This window comes from Micrasema longulum, unplaced genomic scaffold (genome assembly GCF_059751315.1).
Source record: "Micrasema longulum isolate JH-2025_06_02 unplaced genomic scaffold, ASM5975131v1 h1tg000340l, whole genome shotgun sequence".
NCBI classification, from domain to species: domain Eukaryota; kingdom Metazoa; phylum Arthropoda; class Insecta; order Trichoptera; family Brachycentridae; genus Micrasema; species Micrasema longulum.
This window is the reverse complement of record NW_028277543.1, coordinates 799,493-819,683: the sequence shown is the minus strand read 5'-3', so window position 1 is coordinate 819,683 and position 20,191 is coordinate 799,493. Positions and strand designations below refer to the sequence as shown.

At 30.3% G+C, this 20,191-nt stretch overlaps 1 protein-coding gene across 2 annotated transcripts in view; it reads left to right on the top strand.

The window, feature by feature from the left end:
• The window catches only part of LOC148282315 (uncharacterized), a 346,468-nt gene that overhangs the window by 59,050 nt on the left and 267,227 nt on the right, over positions 1-20,191 (top strand). For both annotated transcript variants that reach the window (XM_088225237.1, XM_088225239.1), the window contains exon 2: positions 17,573-17,634. The gene's annotated coding sequence lies outside the window, so the exon portion shown is untranslated. The remainder of the gene's footprint in view (positions 1-17,572; positions 17,635-20,191) is intronic.

Here is a 20,191-nt window from a genome sequence, read left to right as displayed (position 1 = left end):
GTGCCGTTAAAAATCGATCGCGCATAACAATTTTGTTTATTAAGCGATCATCTCGGGCAGATGTCACGCGCCCCCGTCCGCTTCCTTTTTTCCGTTCTATGGATCCAGTTTCTTGGATTTTTTTAAATAAAAACCTCACTGCACCTTCTGAATACCCAACTCGACGAGATATTTCACAATTAGATATGTTTTCTTGCGACAATGTGATTATTTTGGATTTTATCGCAATCGACATTTGCTTTGCACTTTCCATGATTGTTGTGTTATGTTCACTCAAACGCGGGTAAAACAAGACTGTTGAGACATTTTAAAATGTAAATATTGTAGAAAGGTGACACATAGTGTCCTTAATTTATTAAACAAAAGAAAGAGGTATCGATAAAGGATTTCTTAGAAAAAGGGTTCAGTAAAGTCAAGGGGCGCGGTAGCAGGTAAACTCGTAATTTTTTTTGTCTTGCGGTGTAGATATATTAGATGAACGTCACTCGCATCAACAGATGAAAGAATTGAAGGAATATAGATGTTCAAATATAGGAAGAATTGTAAATGTTACAAATATAATGTGTCATAAGCCCTGTAGATGCCTAGACTTTTATATTACCTTCTCTAAAATGTTCTTCATCTCTGTTGTAATATGTTAATAATTCACATGTTTATTAAACATAAGAAGTAGGCCTTAATTATTATTTCCTTACTGTTTTCTCAAAAATTAAAAAAAAAGTTTTGGTAGTATCCCCTTAAATTAATTTTTAAAATTCCAAAAAAAAATACAGTAATACTTTTTCACAGATTAGATCAAAATTACAGGGTGCCTCAAAGCAAATTAAGAAATGTTTTTTTTCCCCTGATTTAAGGTCCTCGTTTTATGCATCCACCTTTTTACGCAACGTAAATATTTTTCCGAAAGTGGTGCTGCTTTGGTTTGGACATGTCATTGTCGTCCGTTCGGTCGACAATGACATGTCCAAACCAAAGCAGCACCACTTTCTTGATTTTGTCGATGTTGCTTTCCTCAGTTTTGCATACTGCACGGATTTCCATGTTGTAAAACATCCTCATTAAGGATGGTTTCAACGAGATAAAAAAATAAATAGAGCAAAGATGAAAAACCATCGGGTAAGGGCGCCTCATTAAATTGATTGGACGTTCTTGAGTTAAGTGCACGGTATGAAATTGCAATTAGCCGTTTCTGGAACAAAAACTATTAAGTACAGGGTTCTAAAATATGATATTTATATGAATACCAAACGCACAAGAAACACGAGAATGTCCCGTGAAAACAATGACTCCTATCCTTTATCTATCAAAATTTAGGTTACCTATGTTTATAGCCGCAAATCTCGGAAAGTGATTGATGAATTCATTCAATTTTTTTACAGAATATTGCATTTCACCTGAAGAGTGTTTCTATAAACGTTTAATTTCTATGCGTTTTAAATTATGCATATTTATAAAGAAGAAAAAATAAAGAAATTTGAGATGAACAAGTCATTCAGATACCAAAATAATATTAAAATTCCTAAATTCCACAAAAATCATGGTCAAAATAGCTTTGTCCTCAAAGGTGTAAAAAATTATTATAATCTACCCAATGAACTAAAAACAATTAAAAATAATATATCAATAAATAAATTAAAAATAAATCTAAAGAAAATTTTTGATCACGTTTAAAAACTGCATAAAATGTTTATTAGTATAAATGTATTATTATTTTATGTTTTTTTCTTTATGTATTCTATGTTTTTATTTTTTTCTCATATACTCGTTTATTCAAAATTATATCAACTCATATAAAAAAAAAACAACTACAACAGTGTAAGTCACTCTCCAAGCACAAGAGTTAGTCTCTATTTTTGGAGAGTTATAGTGATAACATTTACTAGATGTATAAAAGTAGATCTGTATAGAATTTTTAAAAAAACATGTACCTTTTATGAAATTTATTAATAAAAAATTGATCCATAATTTATCATTGTTAACAAGTACTGAATGACAGTTCTACACAGTGCTGCTATTTTATCAATTTTAGACAAAGTTACAAAACTTTATTTTCCTAACAATCTTTATAAATATAAAAAAAATAGTAAAAATACTTTTTAGTTTTATTCCACTTTTATTTATAATTATTTTATTACCTTAAACTTAAATGATTTAAATTTAAATTCTTTTATTTACATAATTATATAAAATCATGATTTACAACCCCTGCTTGCACTTGTATATAACATAGAAATTTGTTTAGTCTCCCACCAGTCTGACGATGTCGGTCACGACGAAACCCGGTCACTGGTAAAAAAATTATAAAATAATTATAAATAAAAGTGGAATAAAACTATGAAGTATTTTTATTATTATAATTAAAATGCAGTTCCACCAAGAAATGTCAGTAGAAAAACTCAATATAATAAAAAAATAGGTTTCGTATGTTTATGGCCGCAAATCTCGGAAAGTAATCGATGGATTGACTGATCGATTTTTACAGAACATTGCATTTCCTTATACTCTGCAGCATAGTCTCAGCAAATTAAGATATAATGTGAAGCAATGTGATTTCTCGGTAAATATATATTTGCTAGACTATTTTTATTTACTCCCTTAATAATTCATATCAGACAAAGCCACAGCGAAGCGTGGCCTAACTAGTAGCCAGTAAAATTATAAATATATTTTTTCAGCAATAAATATCGTGATAGAGGTATATTAATGATATACAAACCACCACGCCGTTTCCCCGTAAGGGTAGGCAGATACGATATAACGCCATATCACTCTGTCTTTTTTTATAAATGGCGCATAAAACACTGACGAATTTTGCTTGTACTAGAAGGGTTTTACAATGAAGGGTTTTCCAAGCCAGAAATATTAGTATGCCTAATGTTGCAATCGGTTCCTATATGGGCAAATGCCTGTTCTAAGATACCGGTTTATTGCGGCAAATATGTTTCCCAAAGTAAAAAATAAAAAATTAAAGATAAAGAAAGAAAGTTCATATACAATTTACGTTTATGATAATTTACGTGACTTAAAAATAAAGATTTATTAATGATTAAATGGAATCTCTTAATATTTAGATTACCACCCTTAACAAATTTTCTGATTCCTTCCTTACAATGTTTGTCAATATTTTTTTTCAATATTGTTGGTTTTTTAGAAAAATCTCGCTTTCTCTATATTCATACTTCTTCTCATGCACTCGTGCCGATTATTCTGACCTTTTGTGTCCATCATTAAGTATTTGTTGGGTTTAATCATGCCATGTCTTTCTCGGTCTTTCTCGATTTCTGCATCCATCTAAATTCGCATCGTAAATCTTATTAGCCGATCTTTCGCTGTCCATTCGCTCTACATGTCCAAACTAACGCAGAACTCCTTTTTTGATTTTGTCAATAATGCTTATCTCAGCCTTGCATAATGTACGGATCTCGACTTTTGTGCATCTATCGTACATAGTTTTACCACACATTCGCCTGAGAGATTGCATTTCGAAAGCATTCAGCCTGCTTTCATCCTTGTTTTTCCATCTCCATACTTCGCTCCCATTCACCAGGGTCGGCACCAGCACTTCATTGTAATGTGTTAATTTTGTCTCCTGCGACAAACATTTATTTGTTAAGGTTGATTTATGTAAGTGCACCGTTCACTCTGCTCTCGATATCTGTACTAGCCCTCCTTTCGATATCTTTTTCAGTTTTTAAATCCCTTGTAAACATACTTTGCAGGTATATATACCTCTCTTATCAAATATGAGTTTTTCTGAACTAACTTAATAAAGATAAAATAAATAAATACCTCTACCCGTTTCATTCAGTCATTTCACATTTAGTCATACTTTCATTTCTTTATATATTGATTTATTAAATCTTAAAATAGTGCAAACATAATTTCTAACGTTTAAACATTAACTTACATATAATGAGAAAGTTCGAAATACTATCAAATAAAGCCAATTTTTAAAATGTTTTTTATTTAAAAACTTTACTTTAAAAATTACTCCGCGCGTGACGTCTCAAGGTCTCTTCCACTTCTTCTTGATCAGTTCTGCCGATTGGTCCGTTGACTAACCGTAAATCGGAAATCTTTTACAACTCTGATTCGTCCCAGCTCCTAAATAAAATTCAAATTAACTGTCCATCACGTGCCCTACGAAATCACCCAACCTTTAGAATACCTAGTGTCAATACGAACTATTGCCAGAATTCGTTTTTACACAGATCGTGTTCCACTTTTAACAGCTTTTTTAACCATATAGATATATATCATACAGGATTACAATTATTTAAAAATAGTGTATTGAAAACTTTTGAATAAAACTCCGGTTGGTCCCTTTTTCTCTTATATCACTCAATTTACATACATTCATATTATTATTATAAATTAAATTTCTCTTTTGAAATTTTGTATTACTTCTAAAATCGCTTTAATGAAACGTTATCGACTTCTCTTGGTTTAAAATCTTCTCCTTATATTGCTTTTTCAAATTTTAAATGATTACTTGCCATACTTGTTATTCCTTCTTTATTTTTTCTTTTTTCTCTGCTGCCATTGGCATGTTTTTATACTTGTTATACTTTTAAACTACTTTTAATTACTTATATTATATATGTTAATAAAATCAATATATTGCTGCTCTTACTATAATGTGTCATTAATTTTGAAGATGTTTTTTAAATTGACCTAAATTTAAATTTACTGTCTTATATTTCACTTAAAGATTCTTCTCATCGTTTCTTTGAATCCCTTAAAATAAATATGTGTTTATGTTTTTCCTTTTTAAAAAAAAAATGTTATTACTATTTTATTTTATTTTTACATCTGAGTATGTTTTTCATTCTTTATTTCCATTCTTAATTCTTAATTACTCTTACAAGTTTTCTTCATTTTTAATATTATTTCCATTTGTAAATACTCACTAGAAACTACAAACCTTAAAATATTTTTTTTTTCACTTAAATTTAAATTTTTAAACAACTTTCATTTATGTTTTCTTTTTCCTTCTCTTTTTTATACTTTCATAATTAACATTAGATTTAATTGCTTTTTAATATGGAAACTTCACTGGTCCATTAGAATTAAGTCCTATTGTGTAAAATATTAAACTTTGTAACTGTACTGTATGTTTCCTGAATAAAAGAAAATAAATAAAATAAAATAAATAAAAAACTCTCTTTTTGATTCATAAGAATTTGTGACGTTATTCGAAGTAGTTTGTTTTTTCTTTTATTTATACGTTTTCAAGAAACTTTGCCGTCCAATTTAATGCTCTAATTTTTACCGCGCTTAAGAAACCCTTTTTATATCCAATTTCCCGTAGGGCCGAACTTCATTATTATCAGAACTACCAGTATTATTGAACTTCAACTTATATTTAAATAAATAAAAAATCAACCTTGTTTCTATTTACAATGTTTTGAGTTTGTCCAAATTTTTGTAGAGAATGACTGGATTCAATTCCCTAGGGAGCTGTTAATATTAACATATTATCAGTCACATGAGTCTCAATAAAGTTTTCAATCCGTACTTGTATATTATCTTCCTCAACTCCTGATTAAAAAGAAAGACTGTAACCACCCAAAGACAGGAAACGCCTAGATCGACATATTCCTTTCTCAACAATATTCTTCATTTCTGTTGTAATTAATGTATATCAATAATAATTCATTAAATTACCTAATCTTGTTTTCATAACCAATTATTGTGAATTAAGTATCCCATCAACCAATTATGTGCTTTTTAAATTTATTTCCGCCTGTCAAATATTGTATAATAATTCACCTTTTGTAGACTGTTGATAAATTTATAACCAATTGAGTAATTTTATTTAGTGGCAAAACAATTTGCTAATGAATTAATTATGATATAATTTCGATATTATTATTTTGTGTTAATTATTTTCTTTTGAAAATTTAAACAATGCCTCTTTGTGCTGTTAGTGAATTTAGCGTTAATAAAATAATAAATGAAATGCTTAATCATCGCTTGAAATTTGCGAAATACGGGCAAATTAAATGAATTATTTATAATTGAGTTTGGTCTGGAAATTTCTGTTTGACAAATTGAATCGTTTCTAGAAATACCGTTCTCATTTAGTATTTGAAACTAGATTATGTACAAAAAACACGCATTTTCATAATAATCAATCGCATTGGGATAATTTGATATTTTTTTTAAAACTCGTGTAATATTAAATGCACAAAATATTATAAATTGATTTTAAATATGCCTAACTACGGTAAGCGAAACAGAATAAATACTTTGACGTTTTGCGTTTCTTGTTGACGAACTTTACAATCTGTGCGGCATTTTCTGATATTATTATTGACATATAATATGTACAAGAGCGTATGTATGTTTATTTTACAACACAAGAAAACATACACGAATAAATACAAAAACCGATAGAGATAGATAGATAAACATTAACTTAAATTAATTGAAATATTTTACTATAATTTTAATGCTTTAAGTATTAAAAATATTCCTTTAGTTTATTCAGAATACAAAATCCACAAGAACATTCTGTTAATAATCTGAATGGGTTGACACGCTAAAACCAGTGTTCTATTGAGAAAAAATACCGTAAAATCTTTCAATGTTGCGATTGTTTGATAAAATGATTATTACTTCTTCAGTAAGTATTGTAATGTTTTTTTCTACAATCATTTTAAGTGATATTATAATTAAATTTATTTGATTTATGTGTTTGCTGAATAACCAGCAGACCGTATGATTTATTCATGGCCTTCTTTGATGATGTTTCCAATAAAGATTTAGTTACCAATTTTAATTGGCGTTCGCAATGCATTGGCCAGTGCGCTGTACTTAACTACTGACTACTGACTACTGACTATCATTTGGTCCCCTCCAATTCCCGGTTGAGTTAGCACAGAGGGTCCGATTTCTTGCAGGAAACCTTGCTCAGCTCGCGGAAGATCAAACTGTACCTACATACTAGTAGCGAATGGTGATTTTATTTACAGGTAAGCTATAAAAAAATATCATATATTTGTACCTACATAGAAGGTACATAATATAATGTAAGTAATATGTACTATAAATTTTCATTTTTCTGTAGTTCTGTGTGATACAACAACTCTCATCCATGAAATCAATTCAAACGACGTAACTTCGTGATATATTATATTATATAGATATATTATCCATTACTTTAATACATAACTCATTAAAAAATAAACAAAAAATAGCACTATGAATTCAGTGGATATTAGGTATTCAATTGAAATGTCAACTTGTCGAATTGTTCTAGAAATTAATATTGCTAAAAACGGCCGCGTCGAGCGCCATATGTCCTGTAATATGAGAATATGAAAGTAACTATGGTCTTTTGTCAAAAGTACCATCTCAAAGAAAAATAGTCCTTAAGAAATAATTTGCGTAATCTGCAAGATTAATCTAGGAGAAAAACACGCACTGGGGTTAAGACATACAAAATGTAGTATACTTATTTGTATAAAAAAAATAAGCTGGTATAATCGGCTAGTTTCTTAGCTCACCGCAGGCGCTGGGCGCGCTTTATTAATATTAATATTATGATAAAAATACGAACGGTGGAAATGATTTAAAATAAATAATAACTATTCATTTGTTTTTCTGTAAATAAAAATACAGTAAAAAATTATTATGGTCAGTCAAATATAATGGTAATCTGCGCATAATCGCTTCTATACACGGTTCGCCCCTGCTACAAACATACAACTCGGTTAATCTTTGACTGTACCCTGTATGCATAATCATAAGTGTGAAGCACTGCCGATAATGACGTAGATTTTAATGATATATGTCACGATCAAAATCGCTGAAATAAATCCGATCTGTTAGTCCATTTCAAAATCCTCAATTCACTTTTTATGCACCTAAACTTCTGAGCTCTTTAAAATTAAATATCCCAACAAGAAATCCAAGGCATTTACAGGGCTTATGGACCTGTCGTTGGCTGGTTTAAGTGGCCACTTTACATACTGTGTAACATTCACCATTCTGCCGATGTTTCAACATCCGCATTTCCTCAACTCTTCCATCTGTTGACTTTTGTGAAGTAAAAGAACTGAAACCTTTGAGCTGAATCACGTGGGTGAGATCCATCTGGCTGAACCAAATCACCTTCTAGGCAACGCCTGAAAACAATTTTTCAATTTTTATACACCTTCTTTTAAGACTTAAATATAAATAACTCCCTAGGGAAGAAATCCAGCCAGAACAAACATTGTTTTTTTAATATGTTTTAAATGTTCTTTATATTTGATTCGCTGTGTATTTTTTAATGTTTTTTTATAAGTAGTAAATATGGTGATATTGACCGTAAAAGTTTTTATACATACATTCGTCCCAACCCAACACAGGACTTTGGTTCCATGGCGTTGGGACTTGTCTCTATAAATGATAAATGAATATATTGTGAATAAATTAAAAAGAAAAAAAAATACCACGCACCTATTCTGCCGAAAAACAACGACAAATGCCAGTTCATATATTTTATGTTTTTCTATAATAATCAAAGATATATATGCATGTGAAATTGTATCGACTAATTACTATAAATTGTGTGTTTTCAAGTATGTATCTTTGTTGGATTACCTTATAAAATAAAATGAAAAATAACTACAGATGTTTTGCGCTGAAATGAACGGGTGCTATCTTAGGACTGCCGTGTTACAAAATATATATATACTAGCTGACCCGACAGACGTTGTCCTGTCTGAACGTTGGCTTGCCTTGGAAAAATACTTTTTATTGATAAGTAGGTACCTAGGTACTTGCTTGTGATTAAATTCCAAAACTTAAAATAGTTCATATTCAAATACGAAATTTTAGTAGGTACTTGTTTCTGGTTGAATTCCAAAACATAAATTAAATATTTTTTCAAATACAGCATTCTTTTTGCAAACGTCAAACTCAGGTCGTCTCACCAACAAAGGGGTGTACTTAAGTAGGAATTCGATTTTTTTAAATGTATTGAAATTAATATTATTTTAGTCTTACCAAAAATCCAATAAAAAGAAATAAATGGGTATAAATTTTAAGGAATTTAAGGAAAAAATCTGATTGAGATCCGCAAAAAACAAATGATCTTTGTAAACATTCAAAAACAAACTTTTTTATACACAAAATAACATCTTTCAATTTTTTTAGAAATGCATTCTCCTCAAATGCAACCCTGGTAGATCGATAAATAAAACATTTATGCTCCTAACTTCTTTTTTACATATTCGATTAAAGATTTTAATATCTACTAACACGCACAGCGCAATGACCTATATTTCTATGAAAACCGCACCTAAATCGGTTAAGCCGTTTAGGAGGAGTACGGTGACATCAAACGTCACGAGGAATTATATATATATATATATAAAGATATATATTTCTTCTCCACGTGTCATGTCAGGTGCTTTATGCACCAATGGAAAATGATGACGATAACGATGATTATTATTTAATTTATTAATTTGACGAAAATAAGAAAGGTATCGACTTGGATTTCCTTCATACAAACAACTTAAGTTGTTTCTTTAAAGTGAGATATTATAATTCACACTGCTTGAGAAAAAAACAGCAGTTCTCGCCACAGTGCGATGCCCACGCTAAACCATGAAAAAATCGCCATGTTTGAAGAACCCGTGCTAAAAAGTTGTTTTAACATAACGTCCGGATCTGAAGTACGATATGCATTTTTAATGCTTTTTGGACGGGTTCTTCCAAGATGGCGTACAGAAGCGTGCTAAGTTGTATATGAATTCTTTATCAGCTCGAAGATGCTAAATTATTCCTGGCAAGAAATTGAACATTTACCGGACTATAATCTACGCTGATGGCGGCATTAAATTTGCAAGGTTTTCCCTTCTTTTCCCGCTTTATTGACCCCTCTACCCACGCTTACGTGAATAATCATAATATACAAGAAGTTATTTTTACCTTCTATTCAAGGAACTCTTTAAATGTAAATTTGAAATTTATTTTTGGAACTTTCTTTAATAACTAAGAGCTGAGACAAATATTAATAATCTGGACAGAGACAACTCTTCTCTATTAGTGCAAGTGTGACAGATTTCGAATTATAAGTACCTACCGCCCTATGAGCAAGAGAAATACACGTAGTTACCAGCGGCGAGCAGTGATTTTTTCAATAGGTAATATACAAAAAATGTTTATTTATTCTTACCTTCATATAAGTAAAATATTTATAAATGGCCATTTTTTCTGTGGTTCTGTGAAAATCAACTCAAACAACAATGATTTATTTTTAACTTCTCGATACATATAGATTTTTCTGTACTAAACTTGTACAAAAGTTTATTGAAAATACCACAATGACATTTACCAGATATTTACATTATTATTGAAATGACAACCCCGAGCAGTCGCCGATTCCTTATAAAATGAATATTTCCAAAAATGGCCACTTCGAACGCCACATATCCTATGTGATTCATAATATGCCAACAATATCCTATCAAAGAAAAATAGTCCTTCGGAAATCATGTTCGAAATACTTGTTATTGTTATGTTACCAATTAGAGAATCTTTAAATAATATTTGTAATCTGTAAAGATGCAAAACATGTTCTTGTTTACAAAAATTTGGACAAATTCAAAATATTGTTGATTCTGCCTTATGTTTGTGATTTGCAATTAATTTATGTTTGTGAATTTTATAATGTAGTTAATTAGAGTAACTAATGACACTATTAAAGCACTTCTCGGGCGTTTAATGTACGAAAAATATACCAAATATGTAAGTGTAAATGATAATAAAATAATCTTATTCCTTCAATATTTGTATGTAACTACTTACCGACTTTTCTATGCCTACCGGTTTTTAGACGTACCCGTCTCTTCGTCAGGACACCAATCAAAGTATCATGCGTAACCCATTATACACCTTCGCCGTAGCTGTAGCACAAAAACATAAAACCAACATGCTAATTTCAAACCACATTTACGGTACGTCCCGGAACCGTAAGACAAAGAAAAATCAGTAAGTGGCAGTGGGCGAACGGTAATTTTATTTATAGGTATGCTATAAAAACCACATAATTTATTTGTACCTACGTAGTAGGAATTTTTTTGAATTGCTATTTTTTCTGTGGTTCTGTTTGATACAACAACTCTCATCTATAAAATCAACTCAAACGACGTAACTTCGTGATATATTATATTGTGTAGCTATATAATCCATTAATTTAACACATAACTTAAGTAAAAGTTTCCAAAAAATAGCACAATGAATTCAGTCAGCATTAGGTATTCTCATTACGATTGAAATGTTAACTAGCCGATTTGTTCTAGAAATAAATAATGCCAAAAACGGCTGCGTCGAGCGCCACGTGTTTTGCGAGTCATATGTCAAAAATAATGTTTGAAATACTGTTTTCCAAATCGAGAATCTTCAAAGAATTAGTGTAATCTGCAAATACTCTAGGAAAAAAAATCCCACCACTTGGTTTAAGATGTTCAAAATATAGTACACTTATTGGCATGAAGAAATAAGCTGGAGTAATCAGCTAGTTCATTGCTCATTGCTAGCACTGCGCGCTTTATTTATATTTGGAGAAAAATACAAATGGTTGCGATGATTAATAAGAAATAACAATTATTTGTTTGTTTTTCTGTAAATAAAGTTACCGTAAATATAACGGTAAGCTGCGCTTAATCACTTCTATACACGGTTCGCCCCTGGTAAGTGGTTGTATACAAATATTTAATAACATTTAGTAAAATGTTTGACTACAAAGTTAATGCTTTAAATATCAATAATATATTATACCCCAACTTACTCTTGTATATGGTGCTAAAATTAGTACGTGTTAACATCTTAAACAGCGGTTTATCTTCTACAGCGCGATAAACCCCAGTTTTATCTTCCATACATTATGCTAAGAAGTCTGTTCACATTTCTAATGGCATGTGCATAATACTGTATTCGATTTGCATACGAATTTGTCGAACATCCACCGTCAAAACGTCGCAACAAGCATGTCTACGAAAATCATATCGCTGTAACATAGATTTTATTATATTTTTGTATTGAAATAAATATTTGCGTTCTGCTGATTTATGACCCAAATATTTCCATTTGAGAGCCTTTTTTAGCGAGTTGAAAATAACTTATCTTAGAAAATGGGAATTGAGCTGTGGTGCTATACCACAGCTCACAGGGGTTCGAACCTCGGAACATTGCTCCATGAGTACACGACACTAGTCACGGGACCACAACCCGGTTCTTATATACATATACATAAGTATATTTTATTAATTTTGGGGCCTCTATAAGTAAACACCTTCATTTCCCTATTCTGTAGTCAGTCTAATTTAGTCTTTAACATTTTGACAAAATCAAAATATTGTTGCATTGTAATTATTTTTTCACTTTACGTATGTATAACTGCCGGACCCAGATTTGCTCATACACATGTGTTTTTTTTTATATCTGTCGTATTCTTTCAGTATCTTTAAAAAAATCTTATCTCTATCTTTACTCAGGTCACGCCTTTCTGGGTTTTTTTTTGTGTATTTATTTTTATTAATTTATTTTATTTGGGATTTTTACAGCTATTATATAGACAAAATAAATAGAATAATATTAACAATACTAGAGCCAATTTAAAAAATCCACTAAATCTAATGACACATAATATATAAGAAGAGTTTACGTAATTGTACGTGTGTGACGTTTGTATTCATGTGAATGTGTGTATGCGGGAATGAATGAGGGATAGGGTACATGTGCGTGTAGGAATGAATGAGGGAGAGGGTGCGTGTGTGTAGGTGCGAAAGTATAAAAAATAATTGTTTAAAACTTGAATTTATATTAAAAATGGTACAAGAAAGAGCTTGGTAAAAATTTTGAAACCTTTTGGTTAAAATTTAAATCAAGAAATGTTATTAATTGTATTTTTTTAAAGTATGTTATATTTCAAAACCGTATTCTGAAAAAAAGCATTTTATTTTAAAATTTAACTGATACACACTGAATGAATAATGTGCGACGAGTCCCATACAATACGGTAGGTAAACACAAAATGCAGTAAATACGATATAATGTCAACAATAAAATAAGGTTTGACAATACGCAAACGTTGATTCCAAACCAACATACAAATACATATTGTATGCACCTACGTAATATATAAATAAGACTAACATGTACGTTTGATAGAAATTATTCGAATTACGTGATAGTTTTAGAGAGAAAAAAAAAAGAGTTACAGGGTTTTGCAAATGCGCGCATCGTGACGAGCGACTTGGTTTTAACCCGATTTGTCATCTCGGCTATAGCTCGACATACATAACACTTTTTTGCAGTATAGTGATTTTTTATGCCCATACTTTTCGCATAATTTCACTCATGTCACGGGCGCAGTTGGTTAGACCAGCGGTTCCCAAAAGGTGTTCCGCGGAATCTTAAGATCTTGTGGAAGTCTCAGGGGTTCCCAGAGAAAACCACGAACGGACATTTATTGAACCTAAAAAATCTTTGAAAAAATATTTCCTTGAGGAGTTGCCGGACATCGTCTGGGTTCAGAATCCATTGGCAATGAGAATTAAATCATGTTAACAAAAATTTGAATCAGCTGATTCAAACATAAATGACTTTTGGATTGGACTTAAGGCTGTAGTCTGGTGAAACGCACGCAAAATAAGGAAATCATACGATTTGCTATTTTAAAACGAACGTTTTTTTTTTTAATCGCGCAATAATAAAAAAACATAAATTAGATATAAACAATAATTTTTAAAGGTATTTCTGTTAAAATAAAATACTTAAAAATGTTATGCAACTAAAATATAATAATAAATACATAATAAATCATACTGCCCTTATCGATACCGGTAAGGGCAGGTATGAAGGTCATAAAAACGTTAATCAGACATTGTTATAAATAGAATATTACAACCAGAATTATCTCCTTAAAAAAAAGATAATACAATTTTATAAAAAGGGGTTTCAACTAAAATATTTAAATAAATATATTTTTTTAAAGTATTACCGAAGGCATAATTTTACGTAGAAATAAAGGAAAATGTCACAAAAATGTATGTAATTTAAAATACTTGTTATTCTTTTCAAAAACAAAAAAATTAAATTTGGCTTCGGCCACTTTCATGTTCAATTTATTGTCTTCAAATTATTCCTTTTTTTTAAAGTCTTAATTTGAAATGGCGTAATCTGCCAGTCTAAAAGTAATTACATTTTAGATATATAAAACTTATATTTTTTAACAGAAATACCTTTAAAAATTATTGTTTTTATCAATTTATTTTTTTACTATTGCGCGTTTAAAAAAAACATTCGTTTTAAAATGGCAAAATCGTATAATTTCATCATTTTGCGTGCGTTTTACCAGACTACAGCCTTAAAGATGACTTCCCGCACTCGTTATAAAGGCTATTATGGTTCTTGGCTTTTCAGCTTACGCTTAAAACAAGTTCAGTACTAGACTGGATGTCGCTCCAGATCTCTGTATTCAATTATTGTCGGGCATGAACCTAATTTTAGTGCTATTATAAGTAAAATAAGAACTGTTAATAAAAAAATTCACTCTTGACATTAAAACCGTTCAATAAAGATTTTTTATTAAAAATAAAGTCTTTTTTTTTTCAAAATTTTCAAGTTCAAGTACAAAATGAAAACAATAGTGTATCGTAGGTCTTAAAAATATAAATTTTGTCAATTTGCTTTTTTACTGTCGGGATGGGGTTCCACCAAACAGTATGATCAATTAGGGTTCCAAAGCAAAAAAATAATAGGAATCGCTGGGTTAGATGGACGACTGTGAAGCTTGCGTCGCGGGTTCGATTCCCGATACTCGCAAGGAATAAATCCAAGATATATTATATTTTTCAAATATTAGTCTGGATGTTCTGGTATATTTTAATAACTTCCTCCCATAAACCCTCTTTCCCTCTTGCTGAAATGCCTCTATAGTGGAAGTTTATCGGGTTATTCTTTTTTATAAAAAAGGTCTGGTTCAGCGATAAATTGCTTCAAACAAAAAAACACTTTACTATGCAATTACTGACATTTTTAACAAGATTCCTAAGCAGATCTTAAAAGAAAATGTTGACAAAACTTTTAAGGAAAAAATAATTAAATGGCTCATATGTAACAAGGCTTGATTATTATTTTAATTGATTATTATTTTATGTTAACAATCATCTATTTAATTATTTGCAAATAAATTTTGTGTAAAAATACGTTTGCTTTTAGTTCTTAATAATGTTTATATTACTTTTTAAAATTATAAAATATCTAACGTTTTTCTTTGTAAAGGAAAAATAAGAAACCTGCTGACAAGCAAAAAAGTATTTAAGTATATGTTTATATTTAAGTTAGTAGTAACTATTATTATACAACTATGAGTGTTTTTTAATGTTTTAATGTAAATTATCTTTACCGACAAGCTATATTAATTGGCTGGGTGAGTCTTGTAAATTTTTTTTAAATATTTTAAAAAATAATAAAAATTTAATTTTTCCTGTAAATAATAAATAAATAAAATAAAATAATCCTCTAAAATATATTGGTTTGCAGCAAAGCTCTGCATCTCCTCTGTCACTCCGGTCTGTCCTATGCGGCCCTCTTTAGCTCTTCATATGATCTGCAGCTCATAATCTCGCATACATCTTAGAGGTGTTCTCGGCGAGGGCGCCCCCTGTAGTTTAGGATTTGTGTCTCAATAAATGTTAAAAAAATATATTTGTGAATACAATAAATACATAAAAAATAAAAATCACTTTCAATTTAGGGTTGTTTAAAAACTAATTTATTTCTAATTGCTCGAGTATACTTTATTTACGCTCTTTGCTTTCGATATGTGATGAAATTTGAACTAAAATTAGTAAATATTGGGTTCTGCGACAAACGTCAATAAAACATCCTGTATATGATTTTTACATATTATTTCCTTATATGTAAAAGCACAAAACTCTCATTTATACCTTCGGTCACTCCAAATATGGATCATTAGTGATCAAAGATGGGGAACAATAAACGTGTCTTTGTGATCCATAGATGCAAACTGCCTTTTTTGCAATGAAAAGCCATATGGTCGGTTTATGTGTTGGTTTAAATGGGCATATATGTACATGTGTCGATCTCTTTCATACACAGACCTATTCGTCTCTAAAACTTCCAAAATGTTCACACTTTTATTTATTTACTTGGCATATCGACATATTGGAAAATAATGCAATAAGTCAAAAAAATGTTATGAAATCTCATAAATAACGCAGCGACGCGAACCAACATGTAACATGTCTTTGCTAGATTAACCCGGCAGTTTTCAAGCTAAATTTTTCTCGGGCTTCATTGATATGAAATCGGCTTTTTAACGGTAAGTCGTAGCTACGCGAAATTTAGAATCAACGTTTAAAATAACATTTCTAAATCAACCGTGCCCTTTTCAAGTAAATTTTTAACGGTTAGTCGTAGCGACGTGCAAATGCAAAATATTGTTTTCTTAAATTCAATTTCCTGGTGTTAAATTTATAGAAACTCATTATATTCAATACCTATGCATGACATTCTGCTCTTAACTCTTGTGTGACTGTGATGTCACACTAGTCGACATAAGACACAAGATTTGATATATCTCTCTTATTTTTTTAAATGATGAATTTGTATTTTTTGTAATCTTCAAATGGACGTTTTCGCACCCGATTTGGAAAGTAAAATTTGTATCACTTGCTATATGTAAATACAAAAAATATTTAATCTTGCTACGCGAAGCATGAATGTCCGCTAATTCAGCAACACATATATACAGATACCTTATACAAGACAGAGCACGAAGATAAAAGTCATAGCTAGGAAGACTGAAACGCTGTTCTGCGGTGGGTGTCATCTAAAACAGATTTAGTCTTCAGTCGGTTAATGACAATGATGGGGGACGCACGCGCGTAACATGAGCGGCGTATTTGTGATTTTCAATTTATTTTGCTATAACAGGATTAAATTATATGTTTATTCCCATAAATTATGGAAAAGGAGTTATTAAACAGTAGTCTCCACGTTTTTTATTTTTTTCAAATGTCTGAACTTTAGAATATTCCGTCTTTTACTAGTGGTAACACGATGTTACATCACCGCGCGCAAAGGGATTATTTACCGCAGTCTTTTAAGAGTTAAAAAAGAAAAAATCATTATAAATAATTTATTAGAGAAATTACAAATAATGTTTCTCTTTTAAGGCACTCCCTCTTGCTTGCTTTTTGATATGCATCGTTTCATTGTATTATTATTATGTCATTTTTAATATGAATAAATATGTTTGTTTTATCATAATGATGTCGTAGAATCATTATTTCAGCATTAAAGAAAAATGAAATCAAATGCATTTTTCAGACATTTGTGTTGTTAATATAAATAAAAAATATGTAATTTGGTAAAATGTCCTAACTCGTCATAGGAAAACAATATCATGTATTTATAACAAGGCAAATATTAAAAAAAATCGTACAGTTATCGTAAAATTTACAAATGAAAGTAAAACAGTATTAATACATGGTCTTTTTTTAAAACAGTGTTTTTGAACAAAATATATTTTATTTGTTTCCAGGATCAAAGATGGTGCCCTCGGATAATGGCTGGCTGTAGATAGAAATCTGAGGCATTCTCTAGGTAGGTTTACAATTTCATATACCGTACAATTTAATTATTGGATTCCATGATGTGGTTTGCAAATTCTGAACAACTTACTTGTGAGGATGCTAGCGGTGTTTGTTAATTCTTATTTTGAAGTTTCCATCGGTTTGTTTTATGTACTATGCATTGGGATCATTTTTATAGTTTTTATATAGTCTCAACCACACAAATGAAAATGATATTTCTCATTTTGCGTAAAATTAAGACTTTCAGTAAAAATCATATAATGTTGTTTTTAAGAATATAAGTAGAACTTCGAATTATATATATTAATAATAGAGGTTTATTATGCCCTAGATTTAAACGTAAAACTATAATTATAATAATAAAAATACTTTATAGTTTTATTCCACTTTTATTTATATTTTTTTACCAATTAACATTCTCCCCATATTTGAATTGTTATAGAATGCAATAGAACATTCATCTCTGTTAGCTATTTTACTAATTAAATTACTACAATCTCCGAGATATGATAGCGTTGCCCATTTTTTACGAGTTTTTGAATCTTTTATATTAAGTCCTTGACTGAGTTGTGATGCAACTAGTTTTTTTCTTATTAATCGATCAATAAGATCACATTTATATCCATTATTGCGTGCTAATGATTTTATTATATTTAATTTAATGTTAAAGTTACCATTATTTACACAACTCAGTCAATGACTTATTATAAAAGATTCAAAAACTCGTAAAAAATGGGCAACGCTATCATATCTCGGAGATTATAGTAATTTAATTAGTAAAATAACTAACAGAGATGAATGTTCTATTGCATTCTATAACAATTAAAATATGAGGAAAATGTTAATTGGTAAAAAATTATAAATAAAAGTGAAATAAAACTAAAAAGTATTTTTATTATTATAATTAAAATGCAGTTCACCAAGAAATGTCAGTAAAACTCAATATAGTAAAACTATAAGTTTTGTGCTTCCAATATGTTGATCTTTCCCTTTGTTGCAACAAATTTAGATCTGAATAACTCCCTAGGGAGAAAATCCAGCCAGTCTGCAAACATTTGAACATACTCAAAACATTGTTAAATCAACCAACTGGTAAAAGAAGAAGTATGAAAATTGGAAAATTGTTTTCAGGCGTTGCCTAGTAGGTGAATTGGTTCAGCCGGATGATTCTCACCGCCATGATAAAGGTTTCAGCTCTTTAACTTCACAAAATTCAACAGATGGATGAGTTATGGAAACGTAGATGTGTAAACAAAGACTGAATGGTAAATAGTTTAAAAAAATGTATATATATTCCATGTCCGCTCCCTAGTTGGAGCATATGGTGTCCACAAAGATCCTCCAAGCATTTCTGTGTTTTAACTGTATTTTTAAAAATTCCGTCTTTTGCTTTTGTAAAACGACTGCACCGTTACCAAAGGGATTTTTTAGCGCAGTCTTTTAAGTTTTTTTTTTATAAATAAAAAAAAGATAAATACTTAATTGATTGATTTGGTGTTTATTTTGTAGAACTCCATATTTAAACTTATAATATTAGAAATTAAACACTGATTTGAGTCTACTGAACGCTTTATTTTATTTTTTAAAATATAAAAACAAAAATTTCGTGACAATTGTTTCGCCTTGTTAGGGTATTTTCATACGAATGTGAACATTAGATGGATTGAATGTCCTTATATAGTTATATAATTCAAGGTCCTTAAGTAGAAAATAAATATAATCTTATGAACTATAGCATGTACATTGATCATAATTGAGGGAAAAACCAATAGTTGAGGGCAAGGCTAAGAGTTTAATAGGTAATGGGAATTAAAAAATATATAACAATGTAACAAATTACAACAGGGATGGAGAATACCTTAAATAAGGGAATATGGAAGTCAAGGCATTTACAGGGCTTATGACCTGTCATTGGCTGGTTTAAGTGGCCATTTTACACACTGTGTAACATTCACCATGTTGCCTATGTTTGAACATCCATATTTCTTCAATTCTTCCATCTATTGATTTTAGTGAAGTTAAAGAGCTGAAACCTTTATTGTTGTAAAGAGATTCATCTGACTAAATTATTTCACATACTAGGCAACACCTGAAAACAATTTTTCAATTATTAAACTTCTTCTTGGACCAGTTGGTTTCATTACAATATTTGAGTTTGTCCAAATGTTCATAGACAAAATACTGGATTTCACCCCCTCGGGGTCACCAAGATCAACAAATTACAACAGGGATGGAGAATACCTTAAATAAGGGAATATGGAAGTCAAGGCATTTACAGGGCTTATGGCCTGTCATTGGCTGGTTTAAGTGGCCACTTTACACACTGTGTAACATTCAACAACTATTAATTTCCAATTGTTAGAGTATATTAGGTTTACGCCCTTTGCTTTCAACATGTAATGGAATTTGTTTATTTGAGATATTAATTTTATGATTATTTTGAACTCAAAAGATAAGATAAATATTTTAAAAAGCAACGGAATTTACAAACCTCGGTCCTTTGGCTCGTGAGTCCACAATTACTACCACGGGACCACAATACAAACCGGATAAACAGATCTATATAA